The sequence below is a fragment of the Monodelphis domestica genome, chromosome 4 (assembly GCF_027887165.1).
Source record: "Monodelphis domestica isolate mMonDom1 chromosome 4, mMonDom1.pri, whole genome shotgun sequence".
In the NCBI taxonomy this organism is placed as follows: Eukaryota; Metazoa; Chordata; class Mammalia; order Didelphimorphia; family Didelphidae; genus Monodelphis; species Monodelphis domestica.
Window position 1 is genome coordinate 378,411,397 of NC_077230.1, and position 19,988 is coordinate 378,431,384.

A 19,988-nucleotide genomic window follows, 5' to 3' on the forward strand; every position below is an offset into this window, starting at 1 on the left:
GGGCCAGGAAGTGGGGGCCTCTGTTTCTGAGGGGAGGGGGGAGGAGGATGTGGGTTGGAGAGAAGGAGGAATGAGGAGAGAGAAGGGACTGAGAGAAGGCAGGACACATGGTGACCGACACACTGCCCTCCCCTCCTCCCCCACCATGTGTTAAAGCCTGCTCCCTGCCTGGTGATCATGCCTGCATTTGCCCAGGCCACCGCCTATATTTGGCCATCTGGGCGTCCTTTGTCTTTGTCAGTGTGTCTGTCTGGGACTGAGAGCTCACTGACAACCAAGCTGAGGCCTGTAAGGAGTCCAGAGGAGGCTGGACTCCGGGGCTTGTGGGTAAGAATTAGGCAGGAGCCAGGGGCAGGAGGAGATGGGGCTCCTGGCATCAGGGATCCCTGGTCTGGAATGGGAGGCATGGCCCCTGCTCTTGGAGATCTGCCAGGGAGGAGAGAGACAGTCCTTGTCCTCAGAGAATCCCTGGTCAGAGGAGGCAAACAGGCTAATGCCTGCCTGGAGAATGCCCGGGCTTGGGGGGCTGGACTGGACCTGGGGTTTTTGAGGGGCTTAGAGAATCAGTCTGGTCACAAACAAGGCTGTCTTGGGAGAGCCTGTCCTGTATGGGGGTCCCATGCTGGGGGGATGTGGGCAGGGGAGATGGAGGGGATACAAAAGGAATCTGAGACACAGCCCTGTGCCTCCCCTGATCTAGCCTCTCCCCCCATTCTCCCCCCACCCCAAGTCCAGGTGGGAAGACCAGACCTAAACAGGTGGAAAGGGAAAGAATACGTGAGTGAGTGAGCCTGTGCCTCTGGTAGCCTTCTCACCTTCTCCTCTCAGGAGGAAAAGCTCAGCATTCATTCAGGGAGCATTTACCCCCCTCACCTCTCACCTGGGCCATTGCAGTGGTCTCCTAATTGGATTCCTTGCTTCCAATCTCTCCCTCTCGCTAGCCATCCTCTGTTCAGTTGCCAAGGTGATTTTCCTAAAGGGCAGATCTGACCGAGACATCTCCTACTTAATAAATACCAGTGGCTCCCTATTACTTCAAGGATCACATAGAAAAGTCCTCTGATTTGCTTTCAGAGCCCTTCACTCCCTGGCCTCAACCTACCTTTCCAGCCTGATTGCACATTACTCTCCATCACATAGTTGATAATGCAGACTGTCCTACTTGTTTCTCATCCACAGCTGTCCATTTTCCATTTCTTTCACTTTGCACTTGCTGTTCCCAGGGCTGGAATGCATTCCCTCCCTCCCTCCTTCACCTCCACCTCTTGGAATCCCTGGCCTTCCTTCCCTTGTATTTATTTTGTATCCTCATGTTCATGTTATCTCCCCTGGCTACATTGTAAACGCCTTAAAAACAGGAGCTGTTTCATCTCTGACTTGGTTTTCCCATTTTTGTTTTTAAAATAAACCCTAACCATTTGGCTTGGAATCTCATCAGTTACAAGGCAGAAAAGTGGTAAGGGCTAGGCAATGGGGTTAAATGACTTGCCCAGGGTCACACAGCTAGATTTGAACCCAGGATCTCTTATCTTTAGACCTGGCTCTCTATTCACTGAGACATCTAGTTGCCTTAGTTGTCTTAGACTTGATACTACTAAGTATTGGTTCTGAGGCAGAAGATCAGCTAAGGACTAGGCAATGGGGGTTAAGTGACTTGTCCAGGGTCACACAATTAGATTTGAACCCCAAATCTCCTATCTTTAGTCCTGGCTCTATTCACTGAGCCACCTCAATGCCCCTATGGCTTGGTATTTTTGATGCCTAGCACAGTGCCTGGAATAGAGTAGACATTTAAAAAATGCTCATCAATTGCTCTGTTAAATGCTTACTATGAGCTGGGGGCTAGAGATATAAAGATAAAAATGAGATAGTCCCTACCCTCTGGGAGCTTCCATTCTACCAGAGAGAAACAACAGGAATCCTTAAAAGTAAATCTAAAATGTTTAGAAAGCAACTCTTCCCCAGAGCTGTCTGATATAGAATTCTCTACCTGGCACTTTTTAGTGAATATCTACAGTTTTTGTTTGTTTGTTTTTTTGTTTTTTTACACATTAACCCTTTTGAAAAGTTATTCCTTTAGGGTCCTGGGTCCAATCTCCTCAGTATACCGTGATTGACTAAGAAGACAACATGCTATGAGATCTCCTTGCCTATTGAGCCAATGTCTGCAGAATTGCTTTATAAAACTCAAAGTGTTCAGGGAATAAGAGGATAGAGAGGAGCCCTGAGATTTTGGAGGATTTAGATCAGGAAAGGCTTCCTGGAGAAGGTGGGACTTGCCAAGGTCTTGAAGGATGAGGAGGATTGGTCTGGTTCTTCAGGATAGCTCTAGAGAGGGTGACTGGCCAAAGGCAGAGAGCATAAATATGCCTGGACATTTTTTGAGTTCTTACCCTGGGGTCCACTGATAGATTACAGGGAGTCCATAAACTTGGGTGAGGGAAAAAGGACAACTTAATCTTCACCAACCTCGGAAATTTAGCATTTCCTTTGGCTTTTTAAAACCAGAATTCTGAGATGTTCATAGGCTCCCTCCCACTGCCAGAGAGGCCCATGACTTAAGGAGGATTGAGAAGATCTGACTGAGGGATAAGTGATGGGTAGCCCAGGCTGGGATTAGAAAGGCAATAAGTTTAGTGGAAAGGGTGTGGGATCTAAAGTCAGGTGATCTGATGCATAGCCTCCTTCCAGCATTTGCTAGCTGAGTAACCAAAGGCAATCCCTTAACTTATCTGAACCTCAGTTTCTTTCTCTGTTCAATGGGAATAAAACACTTTGTATCTTTGTAAACCTTCAAGTCTAGGAAAATGTGAGTTGTTCCCACTTAGCATCCTGGCTGGTATGTTGCAGTGTGACTGTTAGGAAAAGGTAAACTGGAGCCAGGTTATGGAGAGGGTCTTGACAGGTAGCTGGATGACACAATGGATGGAACACCACCAAGCTGGAGTCAGGAGAACCTGGGTTCAAATCTGGATCAGACACTTCCTAGCTTTGTGACCCTGGCAAGTCACTTTAGCAAGTTTACCTCCTCATTAGCCTTTTGTCTTACTTAGAGTCATTACTAAGACAGAAAGTAAAGGGTTTTTTTTTTTTTAAAGCAGAGCAAAAGAGGGAGAGAAGGTCTTAAAAGCCAGGAAAGAAATGGGAGTAAGCGTTTATAGAGCACTCACTATATACCAGGCATTGTACTAAACACTTTTAAACAAACAAGATCTTATTGTCTCCGTAGTTTGAACTTATCTTGTCAGTGCTGGGCATCTGTAGAAGGCTTTTGAGGAGAGGATCAATGTGACCAGACCTGGGATTTAGGGAGATTCCATGGACAACTTGTGTAGGTCAAATGAGAGTGTGAGGAGAGACAGACATCAAGCAGGACAGATAGCAGGCAACACTTCAGGGAGAGGTGGAATAGGGAGCCATGGGTATGGGGAGATGTTGAATAAGACTAGAAAATATTCCATTCCAGATACCCAGAAAACCCAGATTTTATAAGGCATTATATGCATTAATGAAGTTGTATTTTACTAACTAAACATTAGTAATACATGTATAAATAAAATAATTAGGTTAAGTAATTTTAATGAAAAAACTACTAGACTATGTAGGAGTTCAAAAGAGGGCAGACAGCATTAAGGATGGAGCAATCAGAGAAGACTTTCTGGAGGCAGCGCTCTCTCCCTTTTGAAATGATTTTTTATTACTTGTTTTTTTGTTTTATTTTTATGATTTCATCAGTACAAGGCATTCCCTCAGGAAAATTCCTTCTAACTATGCAGGTTGATAGATGAGTTAGCCCAAAAGCATTTATTAGGCATTGACAATGAATAAGAGGTTAAGTGACTTGCCCAGAGAGATCTCATCAGAGGAGCATTTGAACCCAGCCAAGTCCTCCAACTCCAGAGCCACAATATCAGAGGCCAGACTTGAGCCCAGCTCTTCCCTGACTTCACGACCAGCCCTCTGTGCATTTGACCACACTGCCCCCCTCTCTGTGTACACCCTGCATTTATCTGTATACACATTCTGTCACTTCCCTGGTAGATGGTAAGGTCCCTGGGGACAGAAATTGTTTTTTCTTGGTATGATCATCGATCGGTGCCTACTTCAGTGCCTTATTCATATTAGGTGTTCATCCAGCATTTTTCTGAATTGAGGCTTGAAGGATAGATGAAGGGGGACAGTGCCACTACAGCCACTGGGGTTTGGCAGAGACATGAGGGGCAAATGAGGAAGGGGTCAAAGCCCATAAAGGCTGGGGAGGGGCTCACTTAGACAAGTCTGGAATATCAGAATAAACCAGAACATATGTAGGAAGCTTCCACATTCAATCAGGCAGCCTAGAAATTTGTCCCATTTGGGGCAGGGGGTGGCAGTGGCTACAGCATGCTATGATTGGAAAAGCCCCAGTTATTAAGTTATAACATTATCAAAATATTATCCATAGCAGAGATTTAGAGCAGAAAAAGCCCTTAGAGATCATGTAGCCCAACTCCCTTTTTTTACAGATGAGGAAAGTGAGGCCCGGGAAGCTTGAGACCTTCCCAGAGTCACACAGGTAGGAAGTAGTAGACCTGGCATTCAAACCCAGATGCCTCACCTCCAAATCCTGCACCCTCTCCATTGTACCAGATTCCTTCCCCAGTCCCTTGCAGCTCCCTTTCTTTCTTCATCTGTAAGATGAGGGGGTTGGACTAGATTATCTCTAGGATGTCTTCTGGCTGTAAATTGTTTGATTCTCAGAGAGCCCAGACAAAATCATGACCTGAGTACAGATTAGTTGAGGCAGGCTAGTGGTGGCATTGTGCAATGGGCAGCAGAGGTCCATTGGGAGATTATGGGCTAGGGACCAGTAGAATATAACCCCCTTGAAGGCACAGACTGGACTCATTTTTTATTTGTATCTTTGGCACACCAGGAACATAGAAAGTGATTTTTTAAATGGTTAATAGGCTGATTGATTGACCACAAATCCAAAGAACAAACCTGTGACTGGAGGGAGAGTGCCAAAGTAGAGGATTATGGGGCAGACCCTCCCTCAGCTTTGTGAGACTAGGTAAGAGTGGGAGCCAACCTTGATAACATCCCATCTTTTTTCTCTATCTTGTTATGGTTTCTGAAAGGCTCTCCTCACAGCAACCTTGGAAGGTGGATGGGAAAAGGAATCATTTAATGAGATAGATTGCATTAAATTAGAATGAGATACACTTTGGAAAGTGCTTAGCACATAGTAGGTACTTAAGAAATGCTTGTTTCAGTAGCAATTGGGCAGCACAGTAGATAGCCTGGAGTTGGGAGGACCTACCTAGGTGGGTTCAAAGCCACTTAACTCCAATTGCCTAGCCCTTATTGCTCTTCTGCCTTGGAATCAATAGATAGTGTCCATTCTAAGACAGAAAATAAGAGTTTATTTACAAACAAACAAAAAAGGAAAGAAAGAAGAAAGAAAGAAAGAAAGAAAGAAAGAAAGAAAGAAAGAAAGAAAGAAAGAAAGAAAGAAAGAAAGAAAGAAAGAAAGAAAGAAAGAAAGAAAGAAAGAAAGAAAGAAAGAAAGAAAGAAAGAAAGAAAGAAAGAAAGAGAAGGAAGATAGACTGAAAAAGAAAGAAAAGAAGGAAGATAAAGAGACGGAAAAAGAAAAGAAGGAAGAGAAAGAAAGAAATGGGGGACCACTGGGTAGCTCAGTGGAATGAGAGCCAGGCCTAGAGTCTGGAGGTCCTGGGTTCAAATTTGGCCTCAGACACTTCCTGGATTACCTTGGGTAAGTCACTTAACCCCCATTGCCTAGTCCTTACTACTTGTAATACATAGTATTAATTCTAGAAGGTAAGGGTTTAAAAAAAAAAAAGAAATGCTTGTTTCCTTCTTCTGTTTGACAGATAAAGAAACTGAGGCCCAGAGAGGGCAACTGACTAGCATATGGCTAGTAAGTGGAACAGTTAGGACCCAAGTCCCACTCTTTGGATTCCTTCCAGGGCTCCATCCCCCACAGTGGCCATTTGAGGCAAAGATTCTTTATTTGGGCATAACAATGGGGCCTTGAGATGCATGAGACAGACGTGGAAGGTAGTGAGGCTCTGAGCAGTAAGGGAGTGTATTTTCTAAGACTGGCCATCAGTGCTTGGTGGGAGCATGGACGAGAAGGTTAGCTAGTGAGGTTGGAAGCAGCCTGACAAGCAGAGACTTGATGGAGAGCCGCCGAAGGTGCGATATCCTAGAAACTGAAGAAATGACCGTGCATTGTTCAGGATGGGCCTGGAGATTGGATGGATGTGGCCCCTGAGTGAGAGAGGAGTCGAGAGCCTGGTGAGGGTCCCGGCCCAGGAAGCTGCTGTTGTGGGACACTGAGATAAACTGAGGCTGTTGGAAAATGGGCCTTCTCTTTGGAAGTGATTCTGAATGATCCAAGCGGCTCTGGTTGGGGGGAGGGAGTGGTTGGAAACTTGGGATGAGAGCTTGGGAGAGAGGTCAGGGCTGCTGTCAGAGAAATATCTCACTCAGCATTTCCTGTCTTGGGGGCCTTGGCCCCCCAAAGGACTCAGTGTTCCATGTGATCCTCCTGGCTCCCTGTCCCTTCCACTGTCCTTGTCCCTAGAGGTCAGTGGAGGTTGGTAGGGGGAGGGAGAGACACCCTTCTTCTACTCTTAATCTTCTTGGCAGGGGGTGGGGGGAAGCGGGCACCGAGCCTGCCCTGACCCCTCGTCTCCAGTGATTCAGCCAGCATGTCCCTGGCTCTCTGCTATCTGCTCACCTTCCCTTGGGCTCTGGGGTGGGGGTGGGGAAGGGGGGGAGGACTGGCTCTTCTCTTCCTAGGAGACTGAACTGGGCCTCAAGGCTTCTGGCTCAGGCTTCTGTTCTGGGACAGGAGCTGACAGGAAACTCCCACCCTGGCTTGTCCCTTTCATTCCTGTGGGGGATGGGGAAAGGGGGCATGAAGGAGGCTCCTCAGGACTCCCTGGAAACCTGGGGAGTACTGGGGGGGAGGGGGGGTTGCAAGCTCTCCCCTCACCAAAAAGTGTGGTCTGAAAGCAGAGCAGAGAATCATGGGATCTCCGCCAGACCAGGCCATGCAGTGGTGGGGCGCCAGAGCAATGATAGTCTAGAACCATTCTAGAGTGGGATCAGGACCTGATCAGCCCCTTCAGTCTAGAATCTAGCTGAAAGAGGATTGGGGAGGTTCTGGATTGTCCCAAGAATAGTTACCACTTGCCCTGGGTATTTGTGTTAGAAAGAGATGGGATCACACACAGATCTTTTTGGTGCATCTTAGCCAGGGGGAGGTCACCTGGCCTAGAGCAGCTGGATTTAGGGTTCCCCCCCTTGTAAGGTCATCGTTCAGGTTCCCTTAACCCTCTCTTCAAGCACCCCAGGCTGTACTTCCCCCCTCCCTTATCCCTCCCATCCCATCCAATTGCTTCCTGACAACTTCTGGCTGTGCCACTACCAGGCAGGCGGCAGCTGGACCCTCCAGGGAGGGGGGAGTCTCTCCCCTCCCCTCCCCCAGCTGCTGCCAGCCTTCCTGGCCTGGTTTCTGTGGAAACAGGGGGCAGGGGAGACAGAAATAAAACACTGGGCTTGGGTGGGGGGGTGGCCAAGCTGGGGGTTAGTCCTCCCCCTCCTCTCAAGGCCATGGGCAGAGCTGGGCCGGTTCCCAGGCTTCAGCCTTGGCTCCCAAGTCTGATACCAAGACCCCTACTCTCCAGTGAGGTCACTGCTTCTTTGCTCCCCGTCTTTCTGGGATGGGGCACAAAGTTCTTGGGAAGTAAAAATGGAGCGCTGCTCTATTAGAGGGAGAGCTAGTTTGTGAGTGGGAAGAAGAGCCCGGTGTCCTTGAGAGTTTCCAAGGGAGGGGGTCAGCAGCTTGGCTAGAGGGAGGGTACATTTGCTTTTCCCCAGAAAAAGATTCCATTCTTCAGTTCTATCCCTAATGGCAGTGGTGGGGGTGGGAAGCGGTGCCCTGGGGTAGTGACAGCCACCTGGACCTCTAACACTAGATTTGCTCCTCAAGGTTTAAGCCTCAGGCTCCTGGTATTTTAAAGTATTTTATACTGAGCTATTAAGTTCCCCACCCACCCATTTGGCAGAGGAGGAAACTGAGGCTCATCAACCATACAGTGAAATTGGTAACAGTCAACACTGGAACCCAAGTCACCCGGCCCCCCAGTGCAACACTTAGCCCCAGCCCCCCCAGCCCCCAGCTCTTCCTCGCTCCCACCTTCCCCGGAGGGCTGGACCCAAAGGCAAGCCGGAGCCAGGCGGGCCCCTCCCCGGGAGTCCCACGTGACCACAACACAGCGGGCAGCCTTGGGTCGGGGGACGCTGACTCTCGGCCAGGAAAAAGCCAAAAACCCCAAGTCTTCTCGGATCTTCGGCCTCCCAAAATAACGCGTGGAGCCCCGGGCGGAGGCGAATTAAAATTAAAATCAGGGGGGTAATTTTATCGGGGGGCGAAGAAAGTGGAGGCCAGAAGAGGTCCAGGGGTCCGGAAACTAGGCAGCAAGCTCCCTCCCCCGCCAGCCAGCCCCTCAACACCCCGCCCCCCCCCCCCCCCCCGGGCCTGGGCTGAGCGTCCAGGGGCGGGGGCGGGGCGGGCCCGCAGCGCCCGGCATGTGGCTCTCCTTTAGGGGAGACTTGGCAGGGGCCGGCGCTGGGAGCAGCCTGGATGATGGAGAACATTAGGAATTTCCTGCAGCTGGAGCAAGCGGCCCGGGGAGCAGGCGGCCGGGGCGTGGGGGGGGGGGGGGTTACTGCAGGAGAGAGGGGGCGACCGGAGGGGAAGAGCTTGGAAGCAGGAGGGGGACCGAAGGGGCGAGGGGGCAGAAGGAGTAAGGGGGCAATGGAAAGACAAGAGGGGGCAGATCAGTGGGGGGGGCACAGGGGCCCCAGGAAAAGGGGAGGGACAGAAAGAGTTGGGGGCCCAGAGGCAGGCCGGACTGGAGAGGGCATAACGAGACTAGTGGGCACGGACCCTAGAAGGGCAGAGGACAAGAGAGAGGCAGGAGCCGGACAGCCGGAGCAAGGGGGGGAACCAAGGCCAAACCTAGGGGGCTGCTGGGAGGGCGGGCCTGGGCTGCGGGCGCCGCCACTGCTCTGTTCGGGCGGGGCCGGTCTCAGGCTCCAATTTACTTTCCGCCTTCCCCCAGAAGTCCGGAGAAGGTTTGGGAGGGGGGCGGATCCCTGCCCTCCGGGTCACCGGAGCCTTCTCCTCCGCAGCCCCTCCCCAGGCGCGGCCTCGCGGCCCAGCCCAGAGGAGGCGTTCCCCTGGAGACGGGTGCGGGGTGGCGGGGGGTGAGGTTCTGGGGGGACGGGGCGGCTCCCAAGGCCTGAGCCGGCCCCCGCCCTCGTCTCGCCCCTCCTGCCGTGGGTTTTTTCGGGTTTGGCAGGTGTCCAGCCCTCCTCCTCCATGCCGTCCCCCCCAGCCCTGGGCTGAGCAGAGAAGAGAGGGGGCCAGGTGCAAGCGGCTCCCCTTCCCCCCTCCCCCCCAGTCAGATGCTCCCGAGCCCTCCCCGGGGAGCGGGAGGGGGAGAGCAGGGATCAGGGGCAGCTCCAGGCTGCCAGGTAGCCAGAGAGCAGCGGCGAGAAAACCTGGAAGCAGATTCCTCCTCAGGCCTGGGACTGGGGCCTCTGTGAGGCCTGCTATGGGGATGGTTCTGGACCGATCCTGTAGGGCCCCCCAGTCCCGGGACATCTGCCACCATTCTCCAGCATGGGAACCTGAAGCCCCCAGGTGTGTGTGGGGTGGGGGGGAGTGAGAAAGGGGCAACCCGGTTCTCTACATATCCCAGGGGACCTGGGGTGGCATCCAAAGCAATTGTGTCCTTTTTGGCTCTGGTCGGTGGGAGTTCTCTGGAGCCCTAATTTTTCCACCAGCAAGGCCTTGGCTAGTTCCCCTGCTGGGGGCGGGGTGGGGGGGAGCAGGAGAGAAGAAGTTCTGTCCATGCCTAGGCCCTGCCCCCAGACTAAGAGAGGGTGAGACTGAGCCCCTTGGACCCAGAAGCAGAGGGAGGGTGAGCACATGATTATTATTAGCACTCATGAGCCTGCAGTGAGGTGGAGGGGGCTATAAAGGGTTGGGGGAAGTGGGGATCCAGAGAAAAGAAGGAAGAGGCAAGGAAAATGGAGGGAGCTGAGTGGAGAACCAATCGTCCCCCCCCCCCCCTTAATTGAGGACTAAGGCACCCAGCAAATTGACTTGACAATTTGGCTAAGTGATAGCTGAGGGATCTGTCTGCTGCCCATGGCCCCCACTGAATCCTGTCAATCTTCTTTTTCTAAGCCCTTCTCCAGTCATCTTCCCATCCGGAGAAGAAGTGGGGCTGGGGGAGGGGGTGGGACAACTGGTGTGTGAACTTCTGCTCCCTTGGGGCCCAGTAGATATCCCCCCACCCTCGACCCAGAAGACAGGCACCTCTTTCCCAGTCACTGGGGGGGGGGGGGGATTGAAGGAGAAATCTGAAGGGGGAGTAAATTCCAGTAATCTGAGCCAGGGAACAGAGGTTAGAGTTGTTCCTCCTGCCTGACTCCTTGCTCCCACTGTGCCCTCTGAAATCTGTCCCCTCCTTTCAGGACCATGGAAGAAAAAAGTCCCTTTAAGCCAGGTCTTACAACTTCTTGGTGTGTGGGAGAACAGGGTCCAGAGAACAAATTCTCTACCAACTGGCTGGTTTCAGAGAAGGTTTGTGATGAGGTGGGACTCAGAAGTGGAAAAGACAAGGGAGGAGAAAGAACCATGGGGAATACCACTAGCTGTATAGGACAGTCTGATGCAGAATACTGGACCTCTGGTAGGAAGGACCTTAGGAATATTCAAAAGCAAGGTATGGTAGAAAGTGCTGCGAATTTTAGCCAGAGGACCTGTGTTCAGAGACTTTGTCACTGTCCCCTTGGACACATCACTTATTCCTTCAGGGTCCCAGGATTGTAAAGAAAGCGCTTTGTAAACCTAGGCACTGTAGAAATGTGAGCTGTTATAATAGATAGTTAGGAAGGCTACCTTAGAACGCAGGCTATCAGGGCTGGGAGGGTCCTTAGAACACAAAACATTAGAACTGGGAAGGGTCTTAGAACATAGAATGTCAGAGCTTTAAAGCAGAGAATGTCAGAGCTGGGAAGAGTCTTAGAACACAGAATGTGAGAGCTGGGAGAGTTCTTAGAGCAGAGAATGTCAGAGCTGGGTGATAGCTTAGAGCAGAGAATGTCAGATCTGTAAGGGAACTTAGAAAAGAGAACATCAGAGCTGGGAAGATTATTAGAACACAGAATGTCAGAGCTGAGAGAGCCCTTGGAACACATCAGAGCTGGGAGGGGGCTTAGAACAGGGAATGTCAGGACTGGGAGGAACTTTAGAACCCAGAATATCAGAGCTGGAAGGGACCTTGGATCATGTCAGAGCTGGGAGAGACCTTAGAACAGAGACTATCAGAGTTGGGAGAGACCTTAGAACAGAGACTGTCAGAGCTGGGAGAGACCTTAGAACAGGGAATGTCAGAGCTGGGAGAGATCTTAGAACAGAGAATGTCAGAGCTGGGAGAGATCTTAGAACAGGGAATGTCAGAGCTGGGAGAGACCTTAGAACATGGGATGTCCAAGCTAAGAGGGGCCTTAGAACCCAGAATGTCAGAGCTGGGAGGGACCTTAGAACAGAGAATGTCAGAGCTGGGAGGGAGCTTAGAACAGAATGTCAGAGCTAGGAGAGACCTTAGAACAGAGAATATCAGAGCTGGCTTGGGAAGGACATTAGAGTGAAATAGAGAGACCACACATGAGTCAACAAGCATTTATTGTTACATGTTTCCCACTTGCAGCTAGCCCCTGTCCCCCTCATTAAGGGGCTTCCAGCAGAGCCTGGGTGACTACTTGGCTAGGATGGTGATGGTTCATGTAAGAGTCAGACTAGATGGTTGTTGAGGTTCAATTCAGAATTTCTCTGAAATTTTCAGATTATCTCTTTATGGAATGCTTAGCACTTTGTTAGTGCCCGAGGAGGGGAAAACCTCTATTTTCCTGGTGATATCCTACACCTATTCAGTTATGTTTTTAGGGCAAGAGATTGAGGCATATAGCTTCCCTGGGTCCCCCTTAACCTTGAGCTGAGGGAACCTGGAAACAGATGGAAGGAAGATGGAGGCTTCTGTCCCACTCCCTGTATCCTTCACCTGGTTTGTAGTTAGTTTTGGCTCCTTTTGATCCCTGAGATCAGGCTCAACCAAAAGTACTCTCCCTCCCACCCCCTTCATCTTTCACTCTTGGTGACCATCTCCCTTGATCAGTCCTAGAAGGGCTCTTTGGTACTGTCTGAATAAACCTCAGGTACATGGTTTAGGGCCAAGCATACAAGTTAAAAATTCTGTTCATTGGGCAGGTGAGTGACTCAGTGGATAGAACACTGAGCCTGAAATTGGGAGGACCTGGGTTTATACTCTTGTGACCCTGGGCAAGTCACTTATAGCCCTTGCCTTTCTGTCTTAGGGTTGTTACTAAGACAGAAAATAAGTGTTTGAAAAAAAAAACCCAAAGTTCTGTTCTTTGAGGTTGCTTCACTCAGGAGGTATTATGAGTCATTGTTTTTTCTATGTGGCTTGTGACTTATACCTTTACCAAGCCTCAGTTTCTTCATCTGTAAAATGAGGGGGTTGAACTAGGTAATTTCTAAGGTACCTTCCAGCTTTAATAATAACAATAATAATAGCTGTTGACATTTATAGAATGTTTTAGGGTTTACAAAGCATTTTATATACATTATTTCATTCATTCTTTATAGTACCCCTGTGGGTATTGTAGTGTCAGTGTTATCAAAGTCAGCTGGGGGAGTAATGGGGACCTGAAATAAGGAAGATCTGGATTCAAATCTGGATTTAAGCTCTAATTACCTGTGTGACCCTGGACAAATCACTCAGTTTCCACAGCTGTAAAATAGGAATAATAACACCTCAAAGGAAGATGAGAATCAAACAAGATAAAGTTGGTAAACAAAAAAAGTTTAGCAGAGTGGCCTGGTATCTAGTAGGAGCTGCATAAATGCTTCCTCCCTTCCTTTCCCCTTTATTCTGCAGATGGGTGGGGGGAGGAGTGATTTCTGTCCCCTTGGTCTCCACTTATTAAATAGAGGCATACTTGTGAAGTGGGCCAGGAAGAGCCTGGAACAGAGCAAATACTAGTAATGCTTGCTGACTTGGACTTCATTTTTTGAGGGGTTTCTGGGAATGGAATGGAAGAGGAGCTTCTCTCTTCCCCACCTTTCCCTTTGTAACTCCCTGCACTTAGTTCAGAGGCTCCTCCAGGAATTGAGACTTCCTGTATTTCTTTCCCCTCATTTCCCTAAGCCTGGGTTCCCAACTCTGCCTACAGGGGGTGCTCCATGGTGGTGCCTTCTGGAGCCTTGAAAGACTCCAACCCTACTAAGGACTAAGTGCTGGGAAGATGCCAGATGGAGCACAGTCATTATTATAGTAAATGTCACAGTCATTGCTGTATTACCCTCCACTTGGAGCAACACTCCCCTTTCATTCTTTGCCCTCACCTCCCCCCACCCCCTCTGAGGCTCTGAGGTCTTTGGGGAGGCAGAGCCAAGGATACCTTGGGGACCCTCTAGAATCCCAGATCCCTCATTTTGACAGATAGTCAACTGAGGTTCAGAGAGAGAGGAAGCCCAAGGTTAGGCAGACATTACGTATGAGAGCCAGGATTTGATTCCAGGTCTCCTGACTTGGAATTTAATGTTCTTTCCATGACACCACTGTGGGAGATCGGGTGTGCATGTGAAACTGTCAAGGCATGTGTGTGTGAAGGAAAGAGACGGAGAAGGAGGGAGGGAGGAGAGGGTGGCGGATGCAGAGAGAGAGTCAGGGAGAGTGGGGGGGGGGAGAGAGGCAGAGAGCGAGGGGGGGAGAGAAGAGAGAGGCAGGGGGAGGGAGGGGGGAGAGTCAAAGGGAGAGAGAGTGGGGGGGAGAAAAGAGAGGCAGAGAGAGAGTGGGGGGGAGAGGGAGAGAGTCAGAGAGAGAGAGAGAAGAGAGACCGTGTGACAGACTTTGTCAGAGGGAGACAGGCGCCTGTGAGACTGTAGCGGGTGTCTCTGGGAGGAGGGTGTATCCGTGTGACAGACTGAGGGGGGAGTGGGGTGGGGGGTTACAGTTGGATTGTATGTGTCAAGAGTAGCAAATAGTGGTGGGGTTGTCTATGATAGAGGAAGTGGTAGAGAGGGGATGTTGGGGGGCAGGCGAGTGTGGATGAGAGAGAAGCCTTGGAGGTGTCAGGCTGTATTGGGAGGAGGAGTCAGGCTGTGTTTGGGAGGGGAGAGGGACAGGCTGTATTTCGACGTCAGGTTGTGTTGGGAGGGGGTCAGATTGGGCAAGTGGGATCAGCCTGGGGAGGGAGTCAGACTGGACTCCAAGTGGCTCTGTTTCTTCTCCTTGTCTCCATCTCTGCCCTCCCCATAGGTTGAGTGGTGGCCATAGAAACCTACCCCCTTCCCCTCTACGCCCCCCCCCCCAGGTACAGCATGCAAGAAAAGGCAGCCAGCCCCACTATTTTTATACATCCTCAGGCCCTGCCACAGCCCCAGTAATTTCACCACGGTGCCTAAGTCAGGAACAGGAGTGAATTGACCTCTTAACCCTTTCCCCGCTGGGGGATTAGACTCAGTTTCCTGTTCCTTCTCTAGAACCAGTTCCATCCTGCTTGGGGCAGGGGGGGGGTACCCTGGAGGAGGTAGCCAGAGCCCCCCCCTCTCCTGGGGTGGGGGGGGCCTGGGGAAGGGGCTTGGCAGGCAGGAGAGAGCCAGGCAGGGAGTGATAAATATTGAAGAGGAGGGATTTCGTCGCAGGCTTGGAACAGCTGTGGATGTCACACTATCTCTCCACAGGTTTACTGACCCATTTCCATTCACGCGGCTGCTGGTCTCCTAGCAACGGCAACAGTCCCCCCAGAACAGGCGGAGAGTGAGTGTCTGCCATTAGCCACTGCCGCATCTGTGTCAAGGTTACCCCGCTCCCTGCAAACCCGGCTCGGCTTGTTTTCAGCTGGAGCCCAGCACACCCTGTTCCCCCTGCCCCCCTCCTGGCCCCGGCCAGGGAAACTGAGGGGGAGGGGGGAGGAGGGAAACAGCTGGAAGGTGGAGGCAGTGGCACCCCCTCTCCTCTCCCCCCACCCCATTTCAGTTCCTGAACTGAGTTGGGGCGCGGGGGAGGCAAAATGTTTCTCCAGTTTGCTTCCCTAAATTCCAGAGTCCCCGGACCCGAGTTTAGGCCCCACCTCCTCCAGGAAGCTTGTCTTGACTAACCCCACCCAGCTCCTGTCACTCAGTGACTTGGCATTCGACAGGCACTTGGGTCCGGCTAGCTCTGGGTTCTTGGCCTTAGTGTCTTTTGCAGGGTTTCTGGGTTTCTCCTCCCCCTTCCTTCCCACCATCCTTCTAGCACAGCCTCCCTAAGGGCAGGGACTCTGACATCTCTCTTCCCCCTCTCCTCTCTCTCTTCCTCTGTCTTTCTGTCTCTGTTTCTGTCTCTCTGTCTCTGTCTCTCCCTTCCTTCCTTTCTCTCTCCCTCCCTCTCCCTCTTCTTCTCCCTCTCCCTCTCTCTCTGCCTTTCTCTCTTTCTCCTCTCCTCCCTCTCTCCCTCTCCCTCTTCTCTCCCCTCTCCTCTCTCTCTTCCTCTGTCTTTCTGTCTCTGTTTCTGTCTCTCTGTCTCTGTCTCTCCCCCTCCCTCTCCCTCTTCTTCTCCCTCTCCCTCTCTCTCTGCCTTTCTCTCTCTCTTTCTCCTCTCCTCCCTCTCTCCCTCTCCCTCTTCTCTCCCCTCTCCTCTCTCTCTTCCTCTGTCTTTCTGTCTCTGTTTCTGTCTCTCTGTCTCTGTCTCTCCCCCTCCCTCTCCCTCTTCTTCTCCCTCTCCCTCTCTCTCTGCCTTTCTCTCTCTCTTTCTCCTCTCCTCCCTCTCTCCCTCTCCCTCTTCTCTCCCCTCTCCTCTCTCTCTTCCTCTGTCTTTCTGTCTCTGTTTCTGTCTCTCTGTCTCTGTCTCTCCCTTCCTTCCTTTCTCTCCCCCTCACTCTCCCTCTTCTTCTCCCTCTCCCTTTCTCTCTGCCTTTCTCTCCCTCTTTCTCCTCTCCTCCCTCTCTCCCTCTCCCTCTTCTCTCCCCTCTCCTCTCTTTCTGTCTGTCTCTCTCCCTCTCTCTCTTCTCTCTGTTGTTTCTGTTTCTCTTTCCCCTTTCTTCTCTCTCTCTCACACACACACACATACACACACACTTTCTCTTCTCAGATTTAGAGCTAGAAGAGATCCTAAAGAGATCATCTAATGTAGTCCCCTTATTTTACAGGAAATAGGAAATGAGGTAGAATTTGAATCCAGGGCTTTTGATTTCAAATTCAGGGCTCATTTTTTTATGCTCTGTTGCCTCTCTAAGGCTCCGTCTGAACTCAGGCTTCCTGAGAGCAGGGATTCTCTTAAGGGGGAGGGACTATGAGTTCTCTGTAAGTCCTTCTGGAAGCCCCTGGCCAGAGCTATGTACTCTAAGGGCCCTTGGGGGGCCCGGGGCATGGCACCCTGGTAGCCTTTCTTGGAACCTCTTCCTAGGACAGAGACCAAATCTCCATTCTAGTAAAGCAGCAAAGGCCCTTCAGGCCAGTCTGAAAGCACCCCTATCCACCCGCCTTCCACTGCTGGGTCCTCTCCCCTCAGTGGGCACTGGTAGAGCCCTAAAAGCTGGGCTGAAAAGAGTTAAAGCAGCCCCCCCTCCCCCTGGCTGGTCCTTTCTCCTCCTGCCCCTCCCCCTCGTGGTATGTAAGTCCCCCTAGGCTGGGGGGAGGGCTTCAATGGCCTAGTAGCCATCATGTGGTCAGCCTAGACCTGACCAGTCACATTCCTGCCCAGGGGGCGGGCCCAGGGCCAGAGGGGACAGAGACTTGGTGGGGGGCCAGGTTATGGAAGGGTCTAAAGCTAGAAGGAGGCAGGGGAGAAGAAGCACTGAGAAGGTGAAGGGGGACTTGGGGGTGGGGTAGGTGAGAGGGAAGAGACCAGAGTCTTAACCAAAGCTGGCCCTTAAGTTGAAAAGCCCAGTGGCTTTGCTCCCAGCCTCTGAGCCTCAGTCTCCAGATTCTTCTTTTCCACCCCGACTCCCTTCTTTGCCCCCCTGGATCTCAATAGAGCAGCGAAACAGAGACCCCCCAACATACACACACCCCTCAGAGAACATGAGAAACCGCCCAGACAGAAGTGAGGCAGGGGTAACACTTTTTCTTGGGGGGGGGGCATTAGTTCCAAGTCTGATTTCCCTTCGCCTTGATGCCTGTAGGGCTGGGGGGCTGGGGGAGGACCTTGAATTCCTAGATGGAAACTGTTTTGAAAACAACATGGTTCTTTCCAGACCTCTGGGAGGCAGGGAAGTCTTTTCCTGGTTCTATTAACTGACCATGTGGCCTAGATTTAGGCCCAGATGGCACCTTGGGGGTCATTTGTCAAAGAGTCTTGAGCCCCAAAGGACCCCTGGGCCTCCTGCAGTCCTGCCCTCCTATTTTACAAACGAGGTAAATGAGGCCCAGATTTGTTAAGGGTCCACAAAAGAGAATAAACAACAGATTTGGAATTTGAACTCAGGACCTCAAGACTCCAGAACCATTATCCTGAGGGCCAACACCTTAGTTTTACTAGGAGGAAACAAACAGGACTAGAGGTAAAATGAATGAATTGCCTGCAGACCCTCTGTAAGTCCTAGTGGCAGAACCAGGATCAGAAGTCCAAGGTTTTGACTGCAAATTCAGGGCTCTTTCCACCATGCATGGGGAGGTGGATAGAGAGCTGGGCAGGGCCAGGATCTGGGTTCAAGTCCTCCTTTTAACACTCACTGACTGTGTGATCCTGGACAAATCACCGTGTAACCTCTTGGTGCTCTAGGCTTCTCTCCCAATTCTATAAATTGCAGAAAAGGTCATTTCCTCATCTGAGAGTTCCTTATACCAATGAAATTACAAGTCCGATCCCTGTCCCTTCTGCTCTACTATGGCATCTTCCAAATCACTTCCCCTGGCTGGGACTCAGTTCCCCCTTTTGTAAGACAATCTTGAAGGTTTTTCCTGCTCCGATATTATATGGTTCCTTTGATTCTTTGAGTGTGCTTGTGGGGGGAGAGAGTAAGAAGGGATCAAGGGTGACCCAGTAGGGGCTGGGGGGAGAGGTAGGGTAGCTGCCAATGAGAGGGGGAGTTTGCAATGTGATCCCGAATCTAAAATAGCCTGGGTCATTTTCAGCTGCTCAGGCTGAGGCATCTGATCCTGGGGAGGGCAGCGGAGGTGGAGGCGGGGAGGCCCAGGAAGGCTCTCTATACGCTCCTGGGAAACCTAGCTCCTGGAGCAGAGGGGAGGTGGGAGATGGAGAGAACTGCAAGCTCTCTCCCAATAAGGCAGACCTCAGAGTGGGCCAGGGAGTGGAAAGAGGGGGAAGGCGAGGGGTTAATGAGCCTCAGGGCTCTGCCCTCCTTCGGATAGCACCCTTCAGCCAAGGTGAAAGGTTAGCTCTAAGGAGGCCAAGTCTGGTGGAGAGAATGCAGCAAGGTCCTTGTGCCAGCCTTGGAGAGCGTACATGAACTCCCAGAAAGAAGGACCCTTTGAGATCTTCAGGAGTAAGTTTGTGTCTCCCAGTTGTCATGGAAGGTGTGAGGTCTTACAGGGCAGTGTGGCAAATTAAAATTGGGTTTGGGGCTTAAAATAAACCATAGCCCTGTGGTCTTACTTAATTCACTTGGAGTGGGGCTCTGTGTGGTGTATGTACCAAGAAAGAAGGCTGACTGGTTGACCCTGGGTAAATCACTTCCAGGTTTCAGCCCTCGGCTCCTTTGCTTGTAAAATGAGGCACTGGACCAGACCATCTCCAAAGTCCCTTTCCGGGTCACAGAATCACAGAATATCAGAACCAGCAGGGACCCTAGGCATTATCGGGTATAATCCCCCTTATTTTACAGATGACACCACTGAGGCCCAGAGAGGGAAATTATATTTTACTTTGTCACTAGGGGTTTCTGATTCCAAGACCAGTTTTTGAGCTCAGGATAAGCCCAACAATTTTTTTTTGTTTCTTGGGGAACCCTGGTAGAGTCTAGGGCTTCTGGGGCTCCCCGAAGGGGTCAGCCCTTAGAATAAGTTCTGGATCAGGTAGGCACCTCATCATGAGTCTCCACTGAAGTTTAACTGTAGGTGTGTTGTGGGGCCTCTCCAAGGAGCTGGTCCCTAATCATCCTAGTGACTGTGCAACCATTTGGAGCCACATGCGGGGGTGGGGGGGCCACAAGGTTGGGAGGGGAACCCCCTCCCTAATATTGACTGTGTGTAGTGGGGAGAGTACCCTGAGTGTGAGACCTTCACTCCAGCTGTGTTGGGGTAGTGGAGACGGCAAGAGTATAACAGGGAAAACTGGCCCCTACTTGGGGGTGTTGGGGGGTGAGGAGGGTGATCGAGAGGCTGGACAGCCTGCCACGGTGGAAGGATGAGGGTATGCTACAATCAGTCAGAAAGCATTTACAAATGCTGAGCTAAACTGAAGAGGCACAAAGGCAAACCAATCCTCGCCTTCAAGGAGCTGGAGGGAAGGGGAAGTCAGATCAAGAATGATTTTATCTGGGGTGCAGCTAGGTGGCTCAGTGGATAGAGCACCAGACCCAAGGGCCTGGGTTCTGGCTATGTGACCCTGGGCAAGTCACTTAACCTCAGTTGCCTAGCCTGTGCCACTCTGCTCTTCTGCTTTAGAAGAGATACTAAGGGTTTAAAACAGAACGAGTGTGCCTGCAGCCCTAGTGGGTCAGCCTCTATTAGGACCTGAGGGGTAACTGTGCCCAGCTGTGCCTGTGGGTGGGTGGCGACTGCTCGAGGAGAATTCCTCTGTGTCTCTGAGGCCTGTGAGTGTGGCTGTAGGGAGTAGGTATGTGAGAACAGTAGGCACCCTGAGAAAACAAGTCCCCATTTGTGCTCTCCCAGGGCCTGGGGCTGGGTGCACACCCTCCTGGGGATGCCCACGTG

General features: G+C 51.3%; 1 protein-coding gene across 9 annotated transcripts in view; it reads left to right on the forward strand.

Moving 5' to 3' along the window:
• Nucleotides 1-19,988, forward strand: part of AHDC1 (AT-hook DNA binding motif containing 1) — a 95,922-nt gene that overhangs the window by 25,315 nt on the left and 50,619 nt on the right. Inside the window, exon 3 of one of the 9 annotated variants that reach the window (XM_056795453.1) lies at nt 14,856-14,931. The exons of 7 other annotated variants lie outside the window; for them this stretch is intronic. The gene's annotated coding sequence lies outside the window, so the exon portion shown is untranslated. Of the gene's footprint in view, nt 1-9,319; nt 9,723-14,855; nt 14,932-19,988 lie in introns of those variants that run through there. One more of the 9 variants, XM_056795455.1, reaches the window with a different exon arrangement.